The 27,044-nt window shown below is 50.1% G+C and overlaps 1 protein-coding gene across 2 annotated transcripts in view; it reads right to left on the reverse strand.

The window, feature by feature from the left end:
* ATF1 (activating transcription factor 1) overlaps positions 1–20,422 on the reverse strand; it is a 54,339-nt gene extending 33,917 nt beyond the window's left edge. For both annotated transcript variants that reach the window (XM_075591656.1, XM_075591655.1), the window contains exon 1: positions 20,158–20,422. The gene's annotated coding sequence lies outside the window, so the exon portion shown is untranslated. The remainder of the gene's footprint in view (positions 1–20,157) is intronic.
* Positions 20,423–27,044: the final 6,622 nt, after the last annotated feature.

Below are 27,044 nucleotides of genomic sequence, written 5' to 3' on the forward strand. Positions count from 1 at the left end.
CAACGCGGCGTCATGACGTCAAAGACCCTGCGGCATCATTTAACGCCGCCTAAGTTGAGGGGGGCACATCAAAGAAAGAGAGCAGGGAGGAAAGGCGCACCCAAATAAGTTTGCAAACCCCTGCATTAATTTATTCTAAAATGCCGCAGACTATTTTTACTTGCAAGCATTTATCTTCCTGCTTTCGATACATGATATATATGGCTTATCTAACAGTACACAGCTAGGTGAGGGAATGTATGGTGATGGTATGGAGCTTGGCGCTAGGTCTTCTGAGCTTTCCACCTTCTCTGTTTAAAGTAACTTAATACAAATACGCACTGGTATGAGATCATACAAGTCAAAAGTCTGTATATTCAAATAATAATGCTCATTGCACAGCTACTGATTTTAGACAACACAGCAGTTTTTGGCATGATTGCCGCTTTAAAGCAGAATACATGCATCAATCACACTCTTATCCTTGGTATATGATCCAAAAACAAGAAATACTAAGGCTCTTCTTAAATCCAGTTAAAAACGTATAACGATTGTCGGAGAACTACCTGCATCCTTGTTATTAACTAGCAAAATGCATATTCAAAGATACGCAATACGTCACAAGGGGCACTGGCGAGCCGGCTAACATGACTATCCTAGTACATCATCAATAAGACATTCGAAAAGTATGAATTAATTAGAAAAGTCACTCAAAATATGGTACATCCCTAACAATAGCTAGAAGCCCAACCTCACACTAAAAAGTGTGCCAGTAAATGTAAAGATTACACATTGATTCTATTTGCAAGTTTGGTTGCGACATTAAGGCAAACACTTGTAAAATTCTAATTTGTAAGCAGTAAATCACTACGCAAAAACAAATCATAAAATACAAGTGGTAAACACGGAAATGTGACCGCATATGAAAACTCCTAAAATCTCATTAAGCTTATCATCAAATTCCTGTGTGTACGAATTTACTTTCTTGAATGAGAGTAAAATAAACTGGAAGTGTATTTATCTAACCACATTGTTTATTTTCTTGTCACGTTAATGCTACAATACAATACATATTTCCACAACATACAAACTTGCTTGCTGCCCTGTGGGCAAACCAAACCTAGGTATCCACAACCCATGTGCACAATTAGTATGAACTACCGTATTTCCCCAATTCTAAGACCCACCTTTTTTCACATTTTAACATGTCTGAAATCGGAATGCATCTTAGGGCTGCAATATAGTGCGCGCGCATGCGCTGCCGTGCGCGCGTCAATTATAATCGGCTGTGTTAGCCAGAGCTATGTATACTTGGGACACGTGCGCACGCACGGCCTTGAGCGGTGGCGCGTCAGAACAGAGAAAATACAAGAGAACTGTATTTTCGCGGTGTCGACACACCACTATGAACCAAAGTGCGGCCTAGCACTTTGACGTCATAGCCACGCCATCTAGCCGCAAGCGTCACCGCTTACCGTCTACAAACAAAATGCCCGCGCCACGCCGTGCACGCACGCACTATATTACAAGCCTTAGAATCAATGTCTTTGAAAAAAACTGCAAGGCTGCGCTGCTGGAGAATTTCTATCGCTTTATTCGGCAGCAGGGACAGTACGTCTAGCAACATCTGTTTATATAATGCTTTGTTCAGCAGTCCTTCCCTTCACTTGGGACAGTTTTCCACATCTCAATTCATTACACTGATCTTTTGCCCCATCACAAGGATTTGTGACCCATTAGTAATTTGTTTTTTTAGTTTTTCCTCTTTGTATATTCTGTTTTCACCTGGGTTGGTAGAGTTTCCCCAGTACCAACTGCACTGGATTCATCTATGACAGTTTGAGCTGTAGCATTCAGTACATTGGCATGTGACTTTACTTACAAGGTCTATCTTTGTCTTTAAAGGATTGATTCCAAACTCCCTTCTCTAAGGACATCTAATTTAAGGTTTTTTTTTTAGATATCCTTGCAGGAGCCCATGTGGTGCTTAATCAGTGTATCATATTGTAGTGTTTTCATTTCCCCCTCGAAAATGTTTATTAATCAATGGTGCGTCTTACAAAATCGATGGCGCCTTAGAATCGAAGAAATACGGTATTTCCTCAAATGGCTCTATCCAATTCAAAAAAGAGCAATAGCACAATTAAAGCAGCACGGGCCCTTGGTAACACATACTAATATGCAATGATATCAATGACCTCACTTGTCTGTTGTCTTTACCAGGTTAACAAATCTTACTATATATAATTGAAAGCACTGTATGTTTGCCTGCCTGGATGTCCGGTGTCCCTAGGGGAAATCTCATTGGTCCCTTGGGCCGCCCGCCCCCGCACACCTCTCATTGGCCTGAGGCGGAGTGACGGGCCAAAGGGGACGGACGGGGACACACACACAGACACACACACACACAGACACACACAGACACACACAGACACACACACACACACACACAGACACACACACACACAGACACACACACACACAGACACACACACACACTCTCTCTCTCTCCCCCCGTCAGTTGGACCGCAGCTCACCTTCCACACACCCCCCCCCCTCCTCTCCCGGTGCCCCTCACTCTCTCCCCCCTCCCCCTCACTCTCTCCCCCCTCCCCCTCACTCTCTCCCCCCTCCCCCTCACTCTCTCCCCCCTCCCCCTCACTCTCTCCCCCCTCCCCACCTCACCCAAATCCCCACGCTCCGCAACATCCCCAGCCGCACCATCACCCTCACCGTGCGCCGCGGAGGAAGCGCGGCCCTCCTGCTCAGCTGCAAACTACAGGCTCCTCCCCCCTCGCGGCGCGGCCCGGGCCTCCTGCTCTCCCCCTCACGTGCGCCGATCCCGGAGAGGGGAAGCGCGGCCCGGGCCTCCTGCTCTCCCCCTCACGTGCGCCGATCCCGGAGAGGGGAAGCGCGGCCTGGGCCTCCTGCTCTCCCCCTCACGTGCGCCGCTCCCGGAGAGGGGAAGCGCGGCCCGGGCCTCCTGCTCTCCTCCTCACGTGCGCCGCTCCGGAGAGGGGAAGCGCGGCCCGGGTCTCCTGCTCTCCCGCTCACGTGCGCCGGCTCCCAGACGGAGGGGAAGCGCGGCCCGGGCCTCCTGCCACTCTTGCCCCCCGGGGTCAAGGTAAGTCACCCACCGTCTCCCACCCACGCACCCACCCAGTCACCCACACACCCACCCAGTCACCCACTCACTCAGTCACCCACCCACTCAGTCACCCAAAAACTCACTTAGTCACTCAGTCACCCACCCACTCACTTAGTCACCCACCCACCCAGTCACCCACACAACCACCCAGTCACCCACACAACCACCCACCCACTTTCACCCAGTCACCCACCCACCCACCCACTCAGTCACCCACCCACTCAGTCAACTCAGTCAACTCAGTCACCCACCCACCCACTCAGTCACCCACCCACCCACTCAGTCACCCACCCACCCACTCAGTCACCCACCCACTCAGTCACCCACCCACTCAGTCACCCACCCACTCAGTCACCCACCCACCTACTCAGTCACCCACCCACCTACTCAGTCACCCACCCACCCACTCAGTCACCCACCCACTCACTCAGTCACCCACTCACTCAGTCACCCACCCACTCACTCAGTCACCCACTCACCCACCCACTCACTCAGTCACCCACTCACTCAGTCACCCACCCACTCACTCAGTCACCCACTCACCCACCCACTCACTCAGTCAGTCACCCACTCAGTCAGTCACCCACCCACTCAGTCACCCACCCACTCAGTCAGTCACCCACTCAGTCAGTCACCCACTCAGTCAGTCACCCACTCAGTCAGTCACCCACCCATTCAGTCAGTCACCCACCCATTCAGTCAGTCACCCACTCACCCACCCAGTCAGTCTCCCACTCACCCACCCAGTCAGTCTCCCACTCACCCACCCAGTCAGTCACCCAGTCAGTCAGTCTCCCACTCACCCACCCAGTCAGTCACCCAGTCAGTCAGTCTCCCACTCACCCACCCAGTCAGTCACCCAGTCAGTCAGTCTCCCACTCACCCACCCAGTCAGTCACCCAGTCAGTCAGTCTCCCACTCACCCACCCAGTCAGTCACCCAGTCAGTCAGTCTCCCACTCACCCACCCAGTCAGTCACCCAGTCAGTCAGTCTCCCACTCACCCACCCAGTCAGTCAGTCACCCACCCACTCACTCAGTCACTCACTCACTCAGTCACCCACCCACTCACTCAGTCACCCACCCACTCACTCAGTCACCCACCCACTCACTCAGTCACCCACTCACCCACCCACTCACTCAGTCAGTCACCCACTCACTCAGTCACCCACCCACTCACTCAGTCACCCACTCACCCACCCACTCACTCAGTCAGTCACCCACTCACTCAGTCACCCACCCACTCACTCAGTCACCCACCCACTCACTCAGTCACCCACTCACCCACCCACTCACTCAGTCAGTCACCCACTCACTCAGTCACCCACTCACCCACCCACTCAGTCAGTCACCCACTCAGTCAGTCACCCACTCAGTCAGTCACCCACCCACCCACTCAGTCACCCACCCACTCAGTCAGTCACCCACTCAGTCAGTCACCCACCCACCCACTCAGTTACCCACCCACTCAGTCAGTCACCCACTCAGTCAGTCACCCACTCAGTCAGTCACCCACCCATTCAGTCAGTCACCCACCCATTCAGTCAGTCACCCACTCACCCACCCAGTCAGTCTCCCACTCACCCACCCAGTCAGTCTCCCACTCACCCACCCAGTCAGTCACCCAGTCAGTCAGTCTCCCACTCACCCACCCAGTCAGTCACCCAGTCAGTCAGTCTCCCACTCACCCACCCAGTCAGTCACCCAGTCAGTCAGTCTCCCACTCACCCACCCAGTCAGTCACCCAGTCAGTCAGTCTCCCACTCACCCACCCAGTCAGTCACCCAGTCAGTCAGTCTCCCACTCACCCACCCAGTCAGTCACCCAGTCAGTCAGTCTCCCACTCACCCACCCAGTAAGTCACCCAGTCAGTCAGTCTCCCACTCACCCACCCAGTCAGTCACCCAGTCAGTCAGTCTCCCACTCACCCACCCAGTCAGTCACCCAGTCAGTCAGTCTCCCACTCACCCACCCAGTCAGTCACCCAGTCAGTCAGTCACCCACCCACTCACTCAGTCACCCACTCACTCAGTCACCCACCCACTCACTCAGTCACCCACTCACCCACCCAGTCAGTCACCCAGTCAGTCACCCAGTCAGTCACCCACTCACCCACCCAGTCAGTCACCCAGTCAGTCACCCACTCACCCACCCAGTCAGTCACCCACTCACTCAGTCACCCACCCACTCACTCAGTCACCCACCCACTCACTCAGTCACCCACTCACTCAGTCACCCACCCACTCACTCAGTCACCCACTCACCCACCCAGTCAGTCACCCAGTCAGTCACCCACTCACCCACCCAGTCAGTCACCCAGTCAGTCACCCACTCACCCACCCAGTCAGTCACCCAGTCAGTCACCCACTCACCCACCCAGTCACCCACTCACCCACCCAGTCACCCACTCACCCACCCAGTCACCCACCCAGTCAGTCACCCAGTCAGTCTCCCACTCACCCACCCAGTCAGTCTCCCACTCACCCACCCAGTCAGTCTCCCACTCACCCACCCAGTCAGTCTCCCACTCACCCACCCAGTCAGTCTCCCACTCACCCACCCAGTCAGTCTCCCACTCACCCACCCAGTCAGTCTCCCACTCACCCACCCAGTCAGTCTCCCACTCACCCACCCAGTCAGTCTCCCACTCACCCACCCAGTCAGTCTCCCACTCACCCACCCAGTCAGTATCCCACTCACCCACCCAGTCAGTCTCCCACTCACCCACCCAGTCAGTATCCCACTCACCCACCCAGTCAGTCTCCCACTCACCCACCCAGTCAGTCTCCCACTCACCCACCCAGTCAGTCTCCCACTCACCCACCCAGTCAGTCTCCCACTCACCCAGTCAGTCAGTCTCCCACTCACCCACCCAGTCAGTCACCCAGTCAGTCAGTCTCCCACTCACCCACCCAGTCAGTCACCCAGTCAGTCAGTCTCCCACTCACCCACCCAGTCAGTCACCCAGTCAGTCAGTCTCCCACTCACCCACCCAGTCAGTCACCCAGTCAGTCAGTCTCCCACTCACCCACCCAGTCAGTCACCCAGTCAGTCAGTCTCCCACTCACCCACCCAGTCAGTCACCCAGTCAGTCAGTCTCCCACTCACCCACCCAGTCAGTCACCCAGTCAGTCAGTCTCCCACTCACCCACCCAGTCAGTCACCCAGTCAGTCAGTCTCCCACTCACCCACCCAGTCAGTCACCCAGTCAGTCAGTCTCCCACTCACCCACCCAGTCAGTCACCCAGTCAGTCACCCACTCACCCACCCAGTCAGTCAGTCACCCACCCACTCACTCAGTCACCCACTCACTCAGTCACCCACCCACTCACTCAGTCACCCACTCACCCACCCAGTCAGTCACCCAGTCAGTCACCCAGTCAGTCACCCACTCACCCACCCAGTCAGTCACCCAGTCAGTCACCCACTCACCCACCCAGTCAGTCACCCACTCACCCACCCAGTCAGTCACCCAGTCAGTCACCCACTCACCCACCCAGTCAGTCACCCAGTCAGTCACCCACCCAGTCAGTCACCCAGTCACCCACTCACCCACCCAGTCAGTCACCCAGTCACCCACTCACCCACCCAGTCAGTCACCCAGTCACCCACTCACCCACCCAGTCAGTCACCCAGTCACCCAGTCACCCACCCAGTCACCCACCCAGTCAGTCACCCAGTCACCCACCCAGTCACCCACCCAGTCACCCACCCAGTCACCCACCCAGTCAGTCTCCCACTCACCCACCCAGTCAGTCTCCCACTCACCCACCCAGTCAGTCTCCCACTCACCCACCCAGTCAGTCTCCCACTCACCCACCCAGTCAGTCTCCCACTCACCCACCCAGTCAGTCTCCCACTCACCCACCCAGTCAGTCTCCCACTCACCCACCCAGTCAGTCTCCCACTCACCCACCCAGTCAGTCTCCCACTCACCCACCCAGTCAGTCTCCCACTCACCCACCCAGTCAGTCTCCCACTCACCCACCCAGTCAGTCTCCCACTCACCCACCCAGTCAGTCTCCCACTCACCCACCCAGTCAGTCTCCCACTCACCCACCCAGTCAGTCTCCCACTCACCCACCCAGTCAGTCTCCCACTCACCCACCCAGTCAGTCTCCCACTCACCCACCCAGTCAGTCTCCCACTCACCCACCCAGTCAGTCTCCCACTCACCCACCCAGTCAGTCTCCCACTCACCCACCCAGTCAGTCTCCCACTCACCCACCCAGTCAGTCTCCCACTCACCCACCCAGTCAGTCTCCCACTCACCCACCCAGTCAGTCACCCACCCAGTCAGTCTCCCACCCAGTCAGTCTCCCACCCAGTCAGTCTCCCACCCAGTCAGTCTCCCACCCAGTCAGTCTCCCACCCAGTCAGTCTCCCACCCAGTCAGTCTCCCACCCAGTCAGTCTCCCACCCAGTCAGTCTCCCACCCAGTCAGTCTCCCACCCAGTCAGTCTCCCACTCACCCACCCATTCAGTTTCCCACTCACCCACCCATTCAGTTTCCCACTCACCCACCCATTCAGTTTCCCACTCACCCACCCATTCAGTTTCCCACTCACCCACCCATTCAGTTTCCCACTCACCCACCCATTCAGTTTCCCACTCACCCACCCATTCAGTTTCCCACTCACCCACCCATTCAGTTTCCCACTCACCCACCCATTCAGTCTCCCAGTCACCCACCCATTCAGTCTCCCAGTCACCCACCCATTCAGTCTCCCACTCACCCACCCATTCAGTCTCCCACTCACCCACCCATTCAGTCTCCCACTCACCCACCCAGTCTCACCCAAAACCACCCACCCAGTCTCACCCAAAACCACCCACCCAGTCACTGACCCCACCTACCCACTCACCGACCCTGAAAAAGTCACCCAGTCACCGACCCACCCACCGACCCAAAGTCACCCACCCACCCACCCAAAGTCACCCAAAGTCACCCACCCACCCACCCAAAGTCACCCACCCACCGACCCAAAGTCACCCACCCACCGACCCAAAGTCATCCACCCACCGACCCAAGTCACCCACCCACCGACCCAACTCACCCACCCAACCACCGACCCAAAGTCACCCACCGACCCAAAGTCACCCACCCACCGACCCAAAGTCAAACTGACCCAAAGTCACCCACCCACCCACCGACCCAAAGTCACCCACCCACCCACCGACCCAAAGTCATACACCCACCCACCGACCCAAAGTCACCCACCCACCGACCCAAAGTCACACACCCACCGACCCAAAGTCAAACCGACCCAATGTCACCCACCCACCGACCCAAAGTCACCCACCCACCGACCCAAAGTCAAACCGACCCAAAGTCACCCACCCAGTCACCCACCCACCGACCCAAAGTCAAACCGACCCAAAGTCACCCACCCAGTCACCGACCCACTCAGTCACCAACCCACCCACCCACTCAGTCAAGTGTCACCCACCCACCCACACACTCAGTCAACTCACTCACCCACCTAGCTGTCATGGGGGGGGGGGAAGCCCAACCCTGTCGTACGCCCCCCCAAAATTACATCCCGGGCAACGCCGGGTCTCTCAGCTAGTATATAATATATTTTCAAATGCATACCTTTATGGCAGGAGTAGCCAACTCCAGTTCTCAATGGTCACCAACAGGTCAGGTTAAGGATATCGTTGCTTCAGCTAAGTCAACTCGGTCAAAGACTGAACCACCTGTGCTGAAGCAGGGATATCCTGAAAACCTGACCTGTTGGTAGCTCTTGAGGACTGGAGTTGGCCATCCCTGCTTTATAGCATACTAATATCAGCAGAATATGCAACCTTTGCTGATAAAACAAGGCCCACTGGCATAATTGAAGATAAAGTAGAAGGGCAAAAGAGGAGTTGTGGGAAATTAACAACTCGTGTGAGAACCAAAGTAACATAGAACAGTGGTCCGCAAACTGGGGGACGCGAGATTAACTGCGGTGGGGGACAGGGTTTGCAGAGGCCACGCGCAATTCCCGAAGGCACTTAAATTAAGTGCCAGGGAAGCGGCGAAGGCCTCTGTAAACGTTACTTACCGTGGTTCAGCTGGCATTATGGAGACGCGTCGCCATGCAACACGGTGTCAACTGACGCCGTGGGGTCATGTGACGTCACGTTGCTATGGCAACTTGACGTCATGACGTCTGGAACCAAGGTAGGAAGGAAGGGGGGCACGCGGAGAGGACGACTCCCGGCAGGGGGTCGGAGGGTAAAAATATTGACATAGAATATAACAGAATATAAGAAATGCAGAAGTAACCCTGTGTGAGGGTGTTTTATCCATGTGTGTTCTGTGACAGTCGCAGGATAATGGCCAGCTTTCTGTCTATAGAAGAAAGTGCAGACTTGGTATGGAAGTGTTCCAGTCCACAGTGTAGGAAGGAAGAGCCTGGGCACTACGGATTTCTGCTAGTGAAAAAAAATTATTAAGCCAGTGTGATGACGTTTCGGCCCATATGGCCTTTCTCAAATGCTAAAGGCATGATAAAAACCACCATTAAACAGTGTCTTATATACACCCCCCACATGTGGCCACGATTGTCTCTGATTGTCATCCATTAGAATATCGGCAACATGTTTTCCTTCCTCTTGCAACATCAGTGACGTCATCACGGTGCGCCTTCCAGCCTTCCGATACTGTGATGCGTGTGACGTCATCGCGTTCGATATCCAGCATTGATCCGCCTCCTAGATGTTCCATCTTGCCCTTCCTCTGACGTCTCATGGTTACTTCAGTCCCTCCAGACGTGGGGCGGAGCCAATGATCTCTGTTATGCTCCGTGATATATTCTTGACGGAAGGGACCTCCCCTTTCTCCAGAATCACTCCTTTAGTGCTTTTATCCATGTATAATGTGCGGCAATGTGTGTATTGCTTTCTTATTCCCACGATCATCTTTATATGCCTCCTGTGGTAATGATTAGTGAATAAAGAGAGGTATTAGTGGAACATCCAGCAAGCCCAGTATGACATGAGGAAAGATCAGTGTACAATCCATGAACACACTCAAATTAAAATTTGCATTTCCTTAATAAAGATGCATTAACACTAATTAAAATTAAAAAAAACTCCAAAGGTGTGATAGCATGATATATCCCTTATGAACAACCATACAGACCGAAACATAAGCGAGACCTCCAGCAGCAGCAGGTACCTGATCACCTCTCAGTCAGAAATCAACCTAGGGATAGATTATCATTAAGCCCTCTTGGAAAAACCATATCTAAGGTAAATATCCAGAAAGCCTCACGTTGTAATAGCAGAATATCTCTGTCTGTCCCTGACAAGCTGTTTTTTGTTCAATATCCATTAACTTGAGTGAGGTTACTGTGTGTCTAAATTCCCAGCAATGTTTGATCAATTCAGATTCTTCTGTAGCGTTATTGATCTTACTTTTATGTTCGATATATCTTGTTTTAAGCATGCGTTTCGTTTTTCCTATGTAACTGAGGCCGCAAGGACATGGAATTTTATAAATAACAAACATAGTTGTGCATGTTATTCTCCCTTTGATTTTGTATTTTTTTCCCACTTCTGGGGTGAGTGAAATCAGTACCCGTATTGAGGCTGTTTCATACCGAACAGTTGTAACATCTATAACAGCCCGGTATAGGATTATCCAAAAAATGAGGCATCCCTCAATACGGGTACTGATTTCACTCACCCTAGAAGTGGGAAAAAATACAAAATCAAAGGGAGAATAACATGCACAACTATGTTTGTTATTTATAAAATTCCATGTCCTTGCGGCCTCAGTTACATAGGAAAAACGAAACACATGCTTAAAACAAGATATATCGAACATAAAAGTAAGATCAATAACGCTACCGAAGAAACTGAATTGATCAAACATTGCTGGGAATTTAGACACACAGTAACCTCACTCAAGTTAATGGGTATTGAACAAGTCAAAAACAGCTTGTCAGGGACAGACAGAGATATTCTGCTATTACAACGTGAGGCTTTCTGGATATTTACCTTAGATACAGTTTTTCCAAGAGGGCTTAATGATAATCTATCCCTAGGTTGATTTCTGACTGAGAGGTGATCAGGTACCTGCTGCTGCTGGAGGTCTCGCTTATGTTTCGGTCTGTATGATTGTTCATAAGGGATATATCATGCTTTCACACCTTTGGAGTTTTTTTGATTTTAATGAGTGTTAATGCATCTTTATTAAGGAAATGCAAATTTTAATTTGAGTGTGTTCATGGATTGTACACTGATCTTTCCTCATGTCATACTGGGCTTGCTGGATGTTCCACTAATACCTCTCTTTATTCACTAATCATTACCACAGGAGGCATATAAAGATGATCGTGGGAATAAGAAAGCAATACACACATTGCCGCACATTATACATGGATAAAAGCACTAAAGGAGTGATTCTGGAGAAAGGGGATGTCCCTTCCGTCAAGAATACATCACGGAGCATAACAGAGATCATTGGCTCCGCCCCACGTCTGGAGGGACTGAAGTAACCATGAGATGTCAGAGGAAGGGCAAGATGGAACATCTAGGAGGCGGATCAATGCTGGATATCGAACGCGATGACGTCACACGCATCACAGCATCGGAAGGCTGGAAGGCGCACCGTGATGACGTCACTGATGTTGCAAGAGGAAGGAAAGCATGTTGCCGATATTCTAATGGAGGACAATCAGAGATAATCGTGGCCACATGTGAGGGGGTGTATATAAGACACTGTTTAATGTTGGTTTTTATCATGCCTTTAGCATTTGAGAAAGGCCATATGGGCCGAAACGTCATCACACTGGCTTAATAAAAAAATTTCACTAGCAGAAATCCGTAGTGCCCAGGCTCTTCCTTCCTACTTCACTTGGAATACCACCCAGAGATTCCTGAACCAGGAGCACCGGTATTTATTATCATTTTCTTTGTTGGGGAGTGCAGCATTCATCTTCTATTTTGCCAGTCCACAGTGTCACGGTTGCGGAGACTGGGGGTTCGAAACTCCAGGCCAGAGATTAGTGGGTTTGTTTTTTACCTCACCTGCTCTCCTAATCACTAGAACAGGTATTTAGAGCAGAGGTGGTTACTTTTTTCAGTCTCACTCCTAGAGCCTGGGGCACTCTGCTCCCCTGTATCCATTTCGGGGAGGACGCCCCCTTCATGACATGCGCTGTGTGGAAGCATTGCCTGGACTCTGGGGACTCTGTCCCACATCTATCAGTTAAGCTGTCTAAAAACTGTGGATATTATTATGCTGTATCTAGTGACCCTAAATGAGAGGGTGTTGTTTAAACTGGGGAACCAGGTTAGTTGGCCCAGCAACAGTTAGAGAGGCTTATTCTGCTGTGTTAGATCCCTGAAGGGGATAGGATTTATTTATATGATTTCTTTGGTTTCTTAAAGTGACAGTGTGTGAAATATATCACCGAAATGAATGTTGAAGGTTAATGACTGAGTGCCTCCTGCCTATACCTGCTAAAGCTGCAGTCCCTTAGTGGGATGAAAATAAAGCAGGCAGAAACCTGAGTTAAGCAACGTAATGCTTTGTATTATCCTGTTATTTCTCTAATTAACCCTAGAAGACTGTGTCGTGAAGAGCCCAGACAGACGTCAGCGCTACAAAAGAGGGGTGTTTGTCACAGTTATTAGGTGTTACATTTCAGGGTATGCACAGATGAGTATGGTGGTGTTGGTCCTTCCTGTTACAACAGGGTTTAGGAAAGTATTTCAAATTGTGTTGCTATAAACTGCCTGAAGTATAATTGGGCAATGGCATGGTTTTTACTACAAGTAAATACTTTTTTTAAAAACGTTATTCTCAAAGCATTTGTTCCTCTGCAAAATAACAAAGATACCCCCCCCCCCCCATCTAAACTGCAGTAAAAATTATCAAACGTTCCCTGCCTCATTTACTAGAACATCTTACTCTGCTGCCTCATTCTCTACTTTAAAACTTTATTGGCCTCAACTATTAATCCCTGTATTACATTCACAAACTTTTTCCCCTGCCCGTGTCTTATTTCAAAGTGGCCAAGGTCGTGATTATAATTGCGGCACGCGGGCAACGCCAAAACAAATTAATGTTTTGAATTGAGCACGCAGTGCGCGCGCGAATGACGCGTCCAAAGGCACACATTTTGAGCAGGCATGTGATATTGATATTCCCGCGCAACGGCCAAGTCACGTGAGCAGTTCAGCCAAGGAGAGTGAACCGCTCACATGACATCATGGCCACGCCTCCTAGTCGCCTCCAGGTTTCACACATGTGCATTGCGCGATGTCACAAGAGGGATACCTCACCTCTCCTCCTGTGCATGCTGTTGTGTGTCCAATATGAATAAACCTCACTTTTAATAGCAGATTCATTGCCTGGTCCCCGCTTTTTTGGTTTGCTGTGCTCTTCTGGTTCCTTACCTACGTGGACATCTTGGAACTTTCCTGCTTATTCCACAGAAAGGAGTGCTAGAACAAGAGGTCATTCTCTGAAGCTGGAGGGTGTCAGGCTAAGGGGAAATGTGAGGACGTACTTCTTAAGGATGGTAGATTTGCAGAATAGCCGCCCAACAGATGTGGTAGAGCCTAATACATACAGCAAGGTAATGCAAACATGCTTGGCATAGACATAAGGCTGCCTTAAATACAGATGAAAGTTAAGGATCAAATGCGGCCTAAGGTTTTACAGCAGATTGGAAAATGGGCAGAACTAGGTGGGTCAAGTGATTTTTTATCTGCCATTAAATTCTATGTTTCTATATGGTGGGTATTCATTAAACATTAAATAATGCAGATCTGTGCACTAGCAGTGTGTGCAGAAGCTATCTATACTATAATTCTAAGTTGGATTCCATCTGTTTGTATGTCCGAAGCATCGAAATCTCAAACGGCACCACGTAGCACAACGAAACTTTCACTGTACATTCTGCTGCGGATTTGTAGGTCAACGCAACTATTTTGAGCTTCCAATGTGACTCACATCCCAAATTATGGACATTCTAAGTTTCCCTCGACTGTCCAGCAAATCTGTTAGCAGTGGGCGTGGCTACTGAGGGGGCATTTCCTTGCCTGGATCAGGGCTGTGTGTGTCTCTGTGTATGTGTGTGATGTGAGATGTGCGGAGATGTGCCAGCAGGGGCAGATGTACCAGCAGGGGGAGATGTGCCAGCTAGTGGGGGGGGGGGGGGGGAGACATGTGCCGGCAGCGGGGGGATATGTACCAAGGGAGGGGGGGGGGGGGGCGAGAAAAGGGGCTGTGCCGCCAGCGAAGGGAGATGTGATGCCAGCGGGGAGGGGGGGCCGGGGACATGTTCCGGCAGCGGGTGGAGACACAGACACACACACACAAATCTCACCTCGCACTACATCCAGCAGCGAGGGGAGGGGGGGCCGGGGAGATGTGCCATCAGCGGGGTGGGGAGGGGACATGTATGCAATATTACATTCCCCGGGCGAAACCGGGCACAAAAGCTAGTAGTGGATAACACTGAAGTGTATTTTTAAAGACAAATGCCATAAATACTATGCCGTGCCTCAGGCACTTATGACTAACCACAAAGAGAGAAAAATAATACACATTCAGACATTTTAAAAGAAGCAGTCGTGTGTGTGTGTGTATATTTTTTTTATTATTATTATTTTTTAACCCCACCCACTTAAGTTTTGTTTTTTAAATTGAAGGGAAGAAAGGGGTCCCCAAGACATCAATCCCCTCCAGGGGAAACAAAATGTAGGTTTAAATCTCCAATGGGAAACCATGATGGATACTTCCCACTGGCATCAGATGACACAGACACTTACACAAGTCACAGATGTACCGGTGGCACATTTCCCGGAATATACCTTGGGAACCAGAGGCTCCCTGAGTTTAAACTGCGGGTCACAGCTGCAGGGTCCCCCTGCTTGCCCTACATGTAAAACAAACATTTTAAATAAAAAGGGGTGCTTTAAGGGGCTGGCCGCTTCTTTTACAAATGGATGATAGAAAAGGACATGGAGACCGTTAACTCAGTATTTGTATCAATAATGAGTAGAGGGTAAAAGTTACAGATCTGCTGAAACACATTAAAGGTGGAGAAAACGTATTACTGCTCACTATCCTTTGAAATCAGATTTTACACATGTAATACTAATGTCATGTTTTAATTCCCTTAACGGTCACTTTCTGGAATGATAAACCCATACACCTTGGGAACACAGGTGGACCCCCAGAGCTGAATGGCGCTATTCTCAGCTCCTGGGACCCCGTGATTTCCAGGGTACTTACCAGTGAAATTACTAGCATCACTTCCTGGTTTTTAATGGGAATTTAAATGGCCGCCCAATAACAAGCTATAACTGATGATGTTGCAGCTTGCTATTAGCCCGAGTTTGGCAGGCATTTTGCTTGTCAAATGAGGTTTCAACCAGTTAATCATTTAACTAGTTTCACTGGAACGGAGGCGGTATATGGAGCTGAGAATAGCATGGTTCCCATCCTCTAAAAAATAAATTAGGGTAGAAAAAAAAAGGATACAAGTAGTGGGGAGTGCTGCTTTAACCCCTCACGTGACAGGGACCATGTTACCAGAATACCACGCCCCCCCGGCAAACTGAGATCATGTAATAGTTACTCAGACAGGACACGTGATTGCAGCGGCGCTTTAACATTTTGTGTAGAATGTAACAATCTAATTCTCTTCCTTAAACAGAAGTAAAACACGCCTAAACTATTTGGCTGCTATTGTTTGTTTGGAAACCAAACCTATTTCTTTTTAGTCTTGGCCTCTGAATAGGGGAGTGTTTTCTTTAACCTTATCCCACTTTGTCCTTTTCACATGGACAAGTTGTTTTGCTTCTGCAAACGCTTGTTGAACATAGTGACATCAGACAAAAAGGGAGTAGCTAGAAGAAATCAAACCCCTTCCAGGTCTCAACCCACCATGTTCACAAACTAACTTAAATAATTGTAAACCACGCATAGGTATCAGAATTTGCTGAAAAGGCAATCACCCAAGTGTAACCCCTTAAACATAAAGCTAAGGCCCCAGTGCGCACAGGACGGGGTGCCTGGCGGCGTTCGTTCCCGGCATCAGCGCAACCAGGTGGACTACTGGCAGCTCGCGATGGGGAGTTGTGGCGGGGGTGCGGCCATGACGTCACATGGCTGGTTCACCCTCATTGGCTGAACCGCCGCCGTGACGTGGCCAACGATCGCCTGCTGCGCCAAAAATCTAAGCTTTTGGCAAAGGCGGTCGCGCATCGCACCTTGTGCGCGCACGCACACGCTGACTGGGCCCATAGAGGGCTGTGCCATGTGTGCGTCGCGCGCACCGCCGTGGCCACTGCGGACCTAGCCTAACTGTCTAACACTTTGGTCCTAGGAAGTATTGATCCTTAAAATGTATAAGCATCTCAACATTTACGTTTTGTACACTCAATTACCATTGGACCATACAGGTCAGAGTTTGAGCATGTATTCGCCCAACACAGTGGTTTTAAACCTTTTTTGGTTGAGGAAGTGTATAATTATATTGCACATTTCTGAATAACCCCAACCCTCACTACAATGTATCTGATCTCAGACGTGATTCTGAGGCTTCTGTATTTGGTACCATTTTCAAATGCCATGAAAATTGCAGGGAACCCTTTAGGGATGTCAGTGAACCCAAGGATTCCTAGGGACCCCTGTTGAAAAACTGTGGCCCAACACTTAGTACAGTATCTACTTCCAGATCACTGGAAGAGAAAAGTAACTTTGACCACCATACATCAAGCAGCAGATACAAGTACAAAAACATGCTTTGAAAACATTGTAAACACGTCATTTCCCCCCCCCCCCATAAAAGTAATCTCCCCAAAAATGCAGTTATCTGCAATGCTAATTTCAACTCCTGTATTAGGCCAAGTCCCTGCTAGCGCTGAGCGGGCGGCGCGAATATATATATATATATATATATATATATATATATATATATATATATTATATATATATATATATATTATATATATGCAAGTCCCTGCTCACGGCGCTCGTGCGCAAACACACACGCTCACCCGCGATCGGCACTTAGGTAAAAAAAAAAAAACTATACTTACCCACGTGCTCAACTACCCGCAATGCCCCCCACCTCCCCCGCGCGTGTGTGCGTACAAGCAGGACACCAGGCGCACATGCTTGGAGCGCTCTCCAAGCATGAGCGCGCTCAGCGCCAGCGGGGACTCAGCCTTAGTATATTCAGAGTAATTAACAGTCTTGAAGTTTGTTAGGTAAGAAGTTTAACTTTACAGCTGCCAGGAGGAGCAAGCAACAAATTACCAAAGCACCGAGACAGGCTGGGTGAGCTCTCCTTAAAGGAGCAGTTCCGCCTACAATTACTCATTTTTCTTTTACATTGTCTAGGAAGCAGGGGGTCTCTGGAGTTGAACCGCATTAATTTCAGCTCCAGGGACCCACTGCTTTCCAAGATACGTACTAGGGTAGGTGTCACCTGTAAGGTCTCCTCCAGGGGAAACAAATGGAGGTTTAAGTCTCTGACATCACCTGAGCCCATAGGAAACTGCGACATCTGTCGAGGCTTCCCATTGGCCGCGAGACACAGGGGAATTTAAACCTCCACAAAAAGGTACTGCGGCACCTACTCTGGTAAGTATCTCGGGAAGCAGGGGGTCCCGGGAGCTAAAATTAACATGGCCCAGCTTCAGAGACCCCTGCTTCACATTAGTACATTATTTATTTATTTTACGGTGGTGGGTAAAGTGGGACTGCTCCTTTAAGAAGGTGCAGGTCTCCTCTAAGGCCCCGCTCCCTCAGTCAGCGCGCCCGCACTGCAGACAGGCGGCGCGCTGACAGGCACACAGAGCGATATGCGGTCTGTAGGTAGCTGGGAGCATGGTTTGAGCGGACGGACCCACTACTCACCCCCCCCCCCCTCCCTCGGCTCGGGCTGCAGGCTGCTGGAAGGTAAGCTCCCCCTACACACACCACACACACACACACACACCACCTTGTGCAGGAAGCTGTCTGACAGCTCCAGCCGCTGATAGGCTCATCATTGCACCACGTGACGCGTCACCGCTCGGGTTCACAATTTTATTGCATTCCCTGGTGGCTGACGCGTCACAGCGCGTAGTGAGCCGTGCAGCGAGGGGGGACTGGGACCTGCTCAGAAGGATTCCCCTGCTGGTGGGGAACGCTCACGCGGCCACCCGCGCCGCAGGTCCCAGCCCAAAGTCCATGGTGCCGCAGACCGCGCGGAGGCGTCCGTGCGAGACGTGATCAGATTGTTTTAAGGCATTGATCACTCCCATAGACCGCGCGTTGCGTGAGTAATCAGTTTCAACTGATTTCTCTGTGCGATGGGCAGGTCACGCGAGCAGTTCGCCCAATGATGGGAACCAGCTCCGTGACGCCCCTAGACATGCTCATAGACACGCCCCCCATGACACGTCTAGCATGGACAAAAAAACGCTCCCGCTTCACGCAGGTGACGTCACACAGGCGCACGCCTCCGCGCAAGCGAAGGCAGTATGGACCTGCCCTAAGAGAGATACAAAGCAGCACACTACTCACAAGTTCATAATGAAGTTCTACATTTAATGTGACAGTCAAGAACAGCGGAAATACAATGTTTCAGGTCCCATCAGATTAATCTAATGAAAGGTCCATAAGAGACCTGAAACGTTGTCTTTTCACAGTTCTTGGCTGTCACATTACATGGAGAACGTCTTTATGAACTTGTGAGTAGAGCGCTGCTTTGTATCTTAGAGGAAACCTGCACTTTGAAGAAATTGTTCGTCTGTGTGGTGTTGGCTGCTCAAGCAGGATCCTCACTTTGGAATTGTCCTTTAAGAAGGTGCAACCCACAGTCAGACAGAAAGCAAATTCAACAGTAACTGGCTACCCTTAGTTAAGCCAACAATGAAAAAAGCAAAAATTCCCCTGCTTTAATTTTTCCAGGGGGATAGTAGTAACAAGTTATTTTTTTTAGAGGCCTCTGAATGGGGGAGTGTTTGTGCGGTTTACTCTTACCCCTGGTTGTATTTATAAGCACTTGCTGTCCACACAGGGACATTGCAAAAGCAGCAAGAGAAAAGCAAAAAGCCTGCAAAGTCAAACCTTGTAATATATATATATATATATATATATATATATATATATATATATATATATATATATATATATATATATAATCACACACATATATATATATATATATATATAATCACACATTATATATATATATACACATTTAGATTTAAAACAAATAAATGCAATCACCCCGAGGAGACACCTTAAACAGATCACTGAAATTAGTTAATGTTAAAGAGGGATTTCCCCTTTAACCTCACTGCTGACAACAAAACATTGCACACAATCTGGATCCGTTTGGGAAATGTCTTCACGTTACCTACTGGTAACTCAACTCCTGTGTTATATATATATATATATATATATATAAAACACTACCCTGCAGCACGCGCGAGGCTCCCTGTCTGCAAGGAAATACACGCACACTTTCTACCGCCAAAAAGAACAAGAGAAACAAAGCAACCCGGGTCCTGTGTCCAGAGACCAAGTTACACCGCAAAGTGTCCGTTTACCCGGCAATGAAACCTCCTCCGCCTGTATACACAGAGAAGGCGCCTAACCTCCTGCAAGGGAGAGCAGCACACTGCAGGGCAGCAACGCCATTCTGGCGGCAAAGGGGTTAAAAAGCACAAACATACCCTGCGTGCGGAGGGGGCAGGGAGAAATGGGGCAACAAAACCTCCATAAACCACGCACACATCCCTCCCCCAGGACACAGAGGGGCAGACGGGGATATTATCGCTGGGGGAAGTGTGTCTGTATACTCCGTGTTACTCCTCTCCCCCCTCTCTCCCGGGCTGGGGGGGAGGGGGTGTTTATTGCCCTTTCTCCCGGGCAAAGCTAAATTATTGCCCCCTCTACCGGGTAGCGCTGGGGGAGGGGGAAGGGGGTGATTATTGCCCCCTCTCTCGCGGACAAGGCAGGGGGGGGTAGTTATTGTCCCCTCTCTCCGGGCTCTGCTACTCCTGTCTCGTTTTATTTACCTGCGTCCTCTGAACTCACAGACCAGGACTCCGGTCCAGCCAATCACCAGGGTGAGCGCCTCGGGTCTCCCGGGGAGCCTCCTGCCCGCAGCCTCTCTCCCTCTCACACACACAGCGGAGCCCGGGCCAGCTGCCAGATCCCCCGGGGCCGAGTCCAGGCGGGACGGGCCGGCCTCATCAGCACGGCGGGGGGTGAAAATCTACTCGGCGACGTCCGGTAGGCCGCTGCTTGACGTCAGTCGCTGACGTCACTGTCATGGTGACGTGCTGCTGGGAAAGGCGGGAGTCAGTTCCTCTTCCGCTCAGGTGCCCGGATGCGGGAGGAGGGAGCAGACACAGGGTGACCGCTCCACCGCAGGGTTCATGCACCTGATCTCCCCCTCCCATTAGCCGCTTGGTATGATCCCATCATACCTCCCAGCTAACTCCAGGCCGGGCTTTCCCCACACCCTGTTATCCCGGCAGTGTTAATATACCGGCAAATGGGGAAACAAACCCAGGACTGGTTATTTGAAACACCACTGACCTGGCGTCATGGAGCAATGACCGAATCTCTCCATCTGTTTATCGGGAGCTTGATGGTGGTTTAGTTGAAATTGATCAGCTTATCTGTTGTAATTACAACTGGGAATGTCAAAATTATAAGGGTGGTGTACTTGGGCCTCGGCCAGGTTGCCGCTGAGCGAGCGGGAGGGCGCACTCACCCTAGCCGCGAAGAAACACATTGATGCAATGTGTGCGAGACAATCAAATTTGATTTGGCTGCTCGCTGGTGCGTCGCGTGAGCGGTTCGCCCAATAAGAGCGAACCAGCTCTGATGTAAAGGCCGTGCCCCCTAAAGCACGCAACTGGCTGGCCATGAAACGCCCGGCACCTGACATAACGGCGCGCAAGCACTCTCCCACCCTGGCCGCAGCCTTAGGGCTCGTCCAGGGTGGTGCTGAGCGGGCGCTCACGCTAGACACGTTGTGACAATTCCCGTGTCCTGCGTGAGGGCGGGCGCTTGCCAAGCGAGCAAATGTGAATTTGCCGCTCGCAAACGCGTCACGTGAGCGGTTCGCCCAATGAGGGCGAACCAGCTCCGTGACGTAGAGGCCGCGCCCCAAGACATGCGCGCACCTAGCCGGCCAGGAAAAGCGCGGCGCTGGAGCGCCAGCGCTCCTCTACCCACCTTGGACGAGACCTTAGGCTAAGTCCCTGCTGGCGATGAGCGCGCTCATGCTTGGAGAGCGCTCCAAGCATGAGCGCTGGGTGTCCTGGCATTTGCACGGGAAGGGCCATTGAGCGCGCATGAAAGTTTTTTTTGGTTTATCCGAGCGTGGGTGAGCGTGTGTGCCCGCGCACCGTGTGAGCGGGAACTTAGATATATCTATATATGTAATTAACCGCCGCAAGCGTGACCGCTCAGCGCCAGTGGGAACTTAGGGTACCCAGAAATGCCATTCAATCTTAAATGAAATGCTAAATCTTTAATCAACAATAACCCACATACAATGCTGATATTCCTTGTATATTTTATTTTTAATTTGGCTTTCAGAATTTCTCAAGTCTGTATCATTTTGCAAATCAACCTGGCAATGTGTCTGGAAATGCTTCTGTGTGTTACAACCACTTACATTAGGCTGAAATTATACTCACCGCGCGTGACGTGGCGCACGCCTGGCACGATGAACTGTGCTTTCAGCGATGTTCAGGCGATGGGGAAGCGTGGCTGTGACGTCACATGAACGGTTCACACCTCATTGGCTGAACCGCTCACGTGACGTGGCCGTTGCTTGAAAACGTGCTCGCCCTCTGTTGGGCATGCACTAGAGGCGCAATTATAGGGATTGGGCAGGTTATCCTTGTCGTGCGAGCACCATCGTGCGTAATATCATCCCGGCCAAAGTAATGCTGGGCAGTGTACCCTGGGCCTCCTCTCAGTAATTATATGCGCCATCCAGGTACATAGCGCTTCACAGCAGTAATACACGTGACATAATATTATTACACACAGTGGGACTAAGCGCTTCAGACATGAAAGTAACAATAGAAAAGGGAGTCCCTGCCCCGAAAAGCTTACAATCTAAGTAATAAGTAGGTAGAATTTACAGAGACAGTATTAAGATATTATGGTAAGTGCATCTGCAAGGGATCAAGGTCAGTGCATATGAGATGTATAGTATGAACCAGCGGCACTACCCATATGCTTCATTAAAGAGGTGTGTTTTAAGACAGGTCCTAAAGGTGGAGAGACACGGTGCCAGTCGGATATTGAGGGATAGGACATTCCAGAGGTATGGGACAGTGAATGAGAAAAGTTTCAGACAGGAAAGGACTTTAGATACAAACGGGGTAGACAGCAGACATCCTTAAGCAGAACGCAAGAGTCGGGCAGGTGTATAGCGAGAAATTGGGGCTGAGATGTAAGGAGGGGAAGAAGAGTGTAAAGCCTTAAAAGAGTAGAATTTTGTAAGTGATATGGTGTTTAATAGGAAGCCAGGAGTGGGATTTCAGCAGGAGTGAGAGACAGACAGATTTAGATTTAGGAGAGAGTAGAGTGATTCTAGCAGCAGTGTATAGGATAGATTGTAGGGGAGACTGGTGAGAGGCAGGAAGGTCGGACAGTAGAAGGTTACAACAGTCAAGACGGGAGAGAATGAGGGCCTGCGTTAGGCCGCGTCCATAGTGGAACACGATAGCTTCTGCGCTCCTCTGTGACCCAGTGTATCGCTTGCAATACAAACTTGTTTGTATTGCGAAGCACCACTCTACCTGTAGCGCATGTGCACGCGTTAACACTCGCACTATGCATTGGCGTCCAAGTGTTTGTTTCGGCACGAGCTACGTAGTTCGCATCGTATCCTGCACTATGGACGCGGCCTTAAAGTTTTAGCAGTAGAGGAACAGAGGAAAGGGCGTATCTTTGCAATTACAGGTTTTAGCTACATTGTGAATATGAGAGGAGAATGTGAGGGAGGAGTCAAATGTGACCCTATGCAGCATGCTTGTGATACTAGATGTATGATAGTACTGCCAACAGTAATGTAGAAGGGTTTCAGTAGGGCCAGGCTTGGGAGGAAGTATGAGGAAGTGTTTGACATGTTATGTTTGAGTCGGCAATATATAAAAAGGGGATGAGTGTCACGGGAGACCAGGACTAACACACCAGTGATCAATTTGCCAGTGTCAGGATCCGTAATACGCTTTGTGCTCGACGCACTCGCTACGTACCCCAAACCGTGATCGGGCCCCCCTCTCCTTCCTCCACCCGTGACACTTCTCTCCCCCCCTCCCGTTACCAGCCACCATTCTAGGGGTGTGCGTGCATCCCGCGCGGCTGTAAATACAACTTCCTCTGGTCCCGACATCACTGGCACGCAGTGCGCACACAAGGTGTGCAGTTAGCGCGCGCAAGCACTGCATCACCTATCCTCATAAGGGATCCTCCCCACACCTGTCTCCTGCATCTGAACAGCCTACCACAGTCAGCCTTACTTACGTGTCTTCTTTCAGTCTGTAACCTCATTGGTCCATGCTCCCAATATATGCTCAGCCTGCCCTCTTGGAAATCGGCTGAGCATAAACCTTTACTACATGCGAAGTGTTCAGTGCTATTCGTGCCTCCAAGTCTTGTCTTGTACTCCAGTTCCTAGCTCCTCTGTTTTCTGACCTCAGCTATTCTTCTGGACTCTGCTCTTCTATACTCCTGACTGCGGCTACCAACGATGATCCGCACCTCTCTAACCCCGACCTCGGCAAAGTACCACGACGATCCGCAGCTCTCCAATCCCGACCTCGGCACGTACCTCTGACTGTTCTTACCTCTCCAATCCCGACACGGCTACTTCGACCAATCTACACTCCAGGCGCATCCACGCGGCTGGAGGTTGGTGTTACATATCAATCCCCACCTCAGCCCCGCGGTCACGCCTTGTTTATGGTGACCACTCTGTCACAGCCAGACAGAAACAAAGAGTTTATAAAATTAATTTATTGGAAAAAGGAATATTCATAATTATGTACAGTAAATAAACACACACCTACAACTGGGAAATTGGGGTACCCTATAAACATAGCTACAGGGATCTCCTTAAAGAGATTTTACCTGGTCTTCTTCCTGCAATGTTCATGCAGCTTCCCCAGTTACTTCTTCCAAACGAAATCTGCTCACACAACTAAAACACTCACAGCTAACAAAGAGCTGATCCTATCTCTTCTGACTGAGAGTTTGCAATATGACCCCAGACCCTGATTGGTGAGGGGAAGGGCAACAACAAATCCATTTACATGCAAAAGTTACTTGGAAAGATCAGACCATTTGCCACTTTACAACAGTCCAGCTGAAAACAAAATTAACCCTTGGTCCCTGACAGGTAGGGAGGGGTAAGGGCAGGCTTGAACTTTATTAAAAGCAGCCACATTTCCCCCTACCGTCACAGTGAGCTAGAAAATTAATTCTCCAGGGATGTCAACCTAAGTTCTCTGATGTGATTATCAAGTAGCAATCGCCCGGTCTGGATAAAAGTTCATTCTATAATTTCGCACTCCCTATAATTATCGGAAAAATTGAGATCTAAATTTGTCCTCTCTTCCGATCCTTCTCCTCTAACCCCTCTTTTCTAACTGTAATGCGTAGCTCACCAAAAACGAAGTGTTACCGCGGTGCGGAGGTAGGGGATTGGATAACGCCGACCCACAGCCACGCGAGCGCGCCTAGGATGGAGAGTAGTCGTTCAAGCCAGATCAGAGTTATAGATTGGAGAATGGTTAAGGTACTTGCCAAGTTCAGGAGCGGAGAGTTTCGGATCATCGTAGTTCGTAGCCAGGTTCAGATTGGAGAGTATTGGATAGTCGGGGTACGTAGCCAGATTCAGTATAGGAGAATGTCGGATCGTTGGAGTACTTAGCCAAGGTCAGGACTGGAGACAGGAGAATAGTCGTACAAGCCGGATCAGGAGTGGAGAGAAGCGGAGTCCAAGGAGCTAGCAGGGTTCAGGCAACAAGAGGTTAATCAGCATTCAAGGCAAGGGTTCAGGAACAAGGATGTGGCAAGGCACGGCGTCACAACTGACTGCTCAGCAATGAATGATTGTAGACTGAGGGTATAAATAGGAGGAGCCTCCAATAGCCAGCCAGGGCGGAACCAGGAAGTGAGAGTCAATTGGCTGCTGGTGCACACAGGTGTGACCTATGACGCAGCCTAATCGAGGTTGAGGGTGGAACTGCTCACGTCACGGAGGCCAGGGGGTGGAGTTTAGAGCGCGCATCACTCCCACGCCGATTCCTGGGACCAGAGGGGTCGGGACCAGTCGCGCGCCGACCCGCGCACATCAGGGGGCGGGGACTGACTTGCGCGTCAGCAGCGAGGCTGGCCGAACGTCCACGTCGTGTGACAGTGATGGGGGTGGGGTCTGAATCAGGCGGTTGAACAGAGTGCGCAAGGTGCGCACACGTACTGGAATCATGAAACTGCGCATCCTGGGTATCCGTCACGGAAAGCTTGTTGGGGTGAGGAGATGGTCTGCGACAGCCAGGATGGCGAATCCTCACAGTACCCCCCCTTTATGATTGACCTCCGGGCGACTCCACGATGGCTTCTGTGGGAATTTAGCATGGAACATGTGAACTAGTTTGGCTGCGTGAACTTGGTGGCTCGGAATCCAGGACCTTTCCTCCGGGCCGAAACCTCTCCAATGTACCAGATAGTGTAGCGAACCTCTGGAGATCTTAGAGTCAAGGATAGATTGGATCTCGTATTCAGGTTGTCCTTGAACCATGAGGGAAGAGGTGGGAACCACCAGAACTGAAAAGGCATTCTGGACCACCGGTTTGAGCAGCGAGACGTGAAAAACAGAATGAAACTTCATCGAGGGTACCTTCAGCCTGATGTTCCTGGATGAAACCAGACCTTGTCGCCAGGTTTAAGGTCCAGAGCGGGTCTGCGATGGCGATCTGCCTGATACTTTTGCTTATTGACCGCCTGCCTGATGTTGACCTGAATCTTTCTCCATAGATCCTGTAAGTCCTTAATTCTGTCATCCGCCGCTGAGACCCATGATGAGGGTAAAACAAGAGTAGAAGGATTGAAGCCGAGTAGAGTAGAGCTGCTACGTGCATTATTGTGGCAAATTCTGCCCAGGGTAAGAGTTCCGCCCAGTCATCTTGGGAATCCGAGGTAAAGCACAGAAGATGCTGGTTGGTTCTCTCCGTTTGACCATTGGTCTGTGGGTGGTATCCCGACGAGAAATGGAGGGCGATACCTAGCTGAAGGCAAAACGAGCGCCAGAAACGAGAAATGAACTGGGATCCTCTATCTGAAACTATCTCCAAGGGTACATCGTGTAACCGGAAGATCTCCCTGATAAAGATGTCAGCTAATCTGGGAGAGTTGGGCAGACCCTTGAGTGGTATGAAGTGGGCCTGCTTCGAAAAACGGTCTACTACTATAAGAATGGTGTCCATACCCTTGGAACTAGGCAAGTCTACAATGAAATCCATTGATATATCTATATATATATATATATATATATACACAGTGGTCGACAAACCACCAAAAAATCTACTCACCGAACAAAAAAATCTACTCGCCACCTAGTACCACACGTGTGCTGCTTGGGCCAATAGGAGCTCGCCACGATGTTAAATCCACTCGCCCGGGGCGAGCAAATGTATAGGTTTGTCGAACACTGTATATATATATATATATATATATATATATATATATATACATATATATATATATATATATATATATAAACAATACATATAAAACCCACCCACATACATATAAAAAAAAGACCCCAATGCATTTAAAATAAAGACCCCAATGAATCTAAAAAAATACCCCAATATATCTATAAAAGATTCAAATATATCTGAATAAGAGCCCAATCCATTAAAAAAAA

This window comes from Ascaphus truei, chromosome 3 (assembly GCF_040206685.1).
Source record: "Ascaphus truei isolate aAscTru1 chromosome 3, aAscTru1.hap1, whole genome shotgun sequence".
Lineage (NCBI taxonomy): Eukaryota > Metazoa > Chordata > Amphibia > Anura > Ascaphidae > Ascaphus > Ascaphus truei.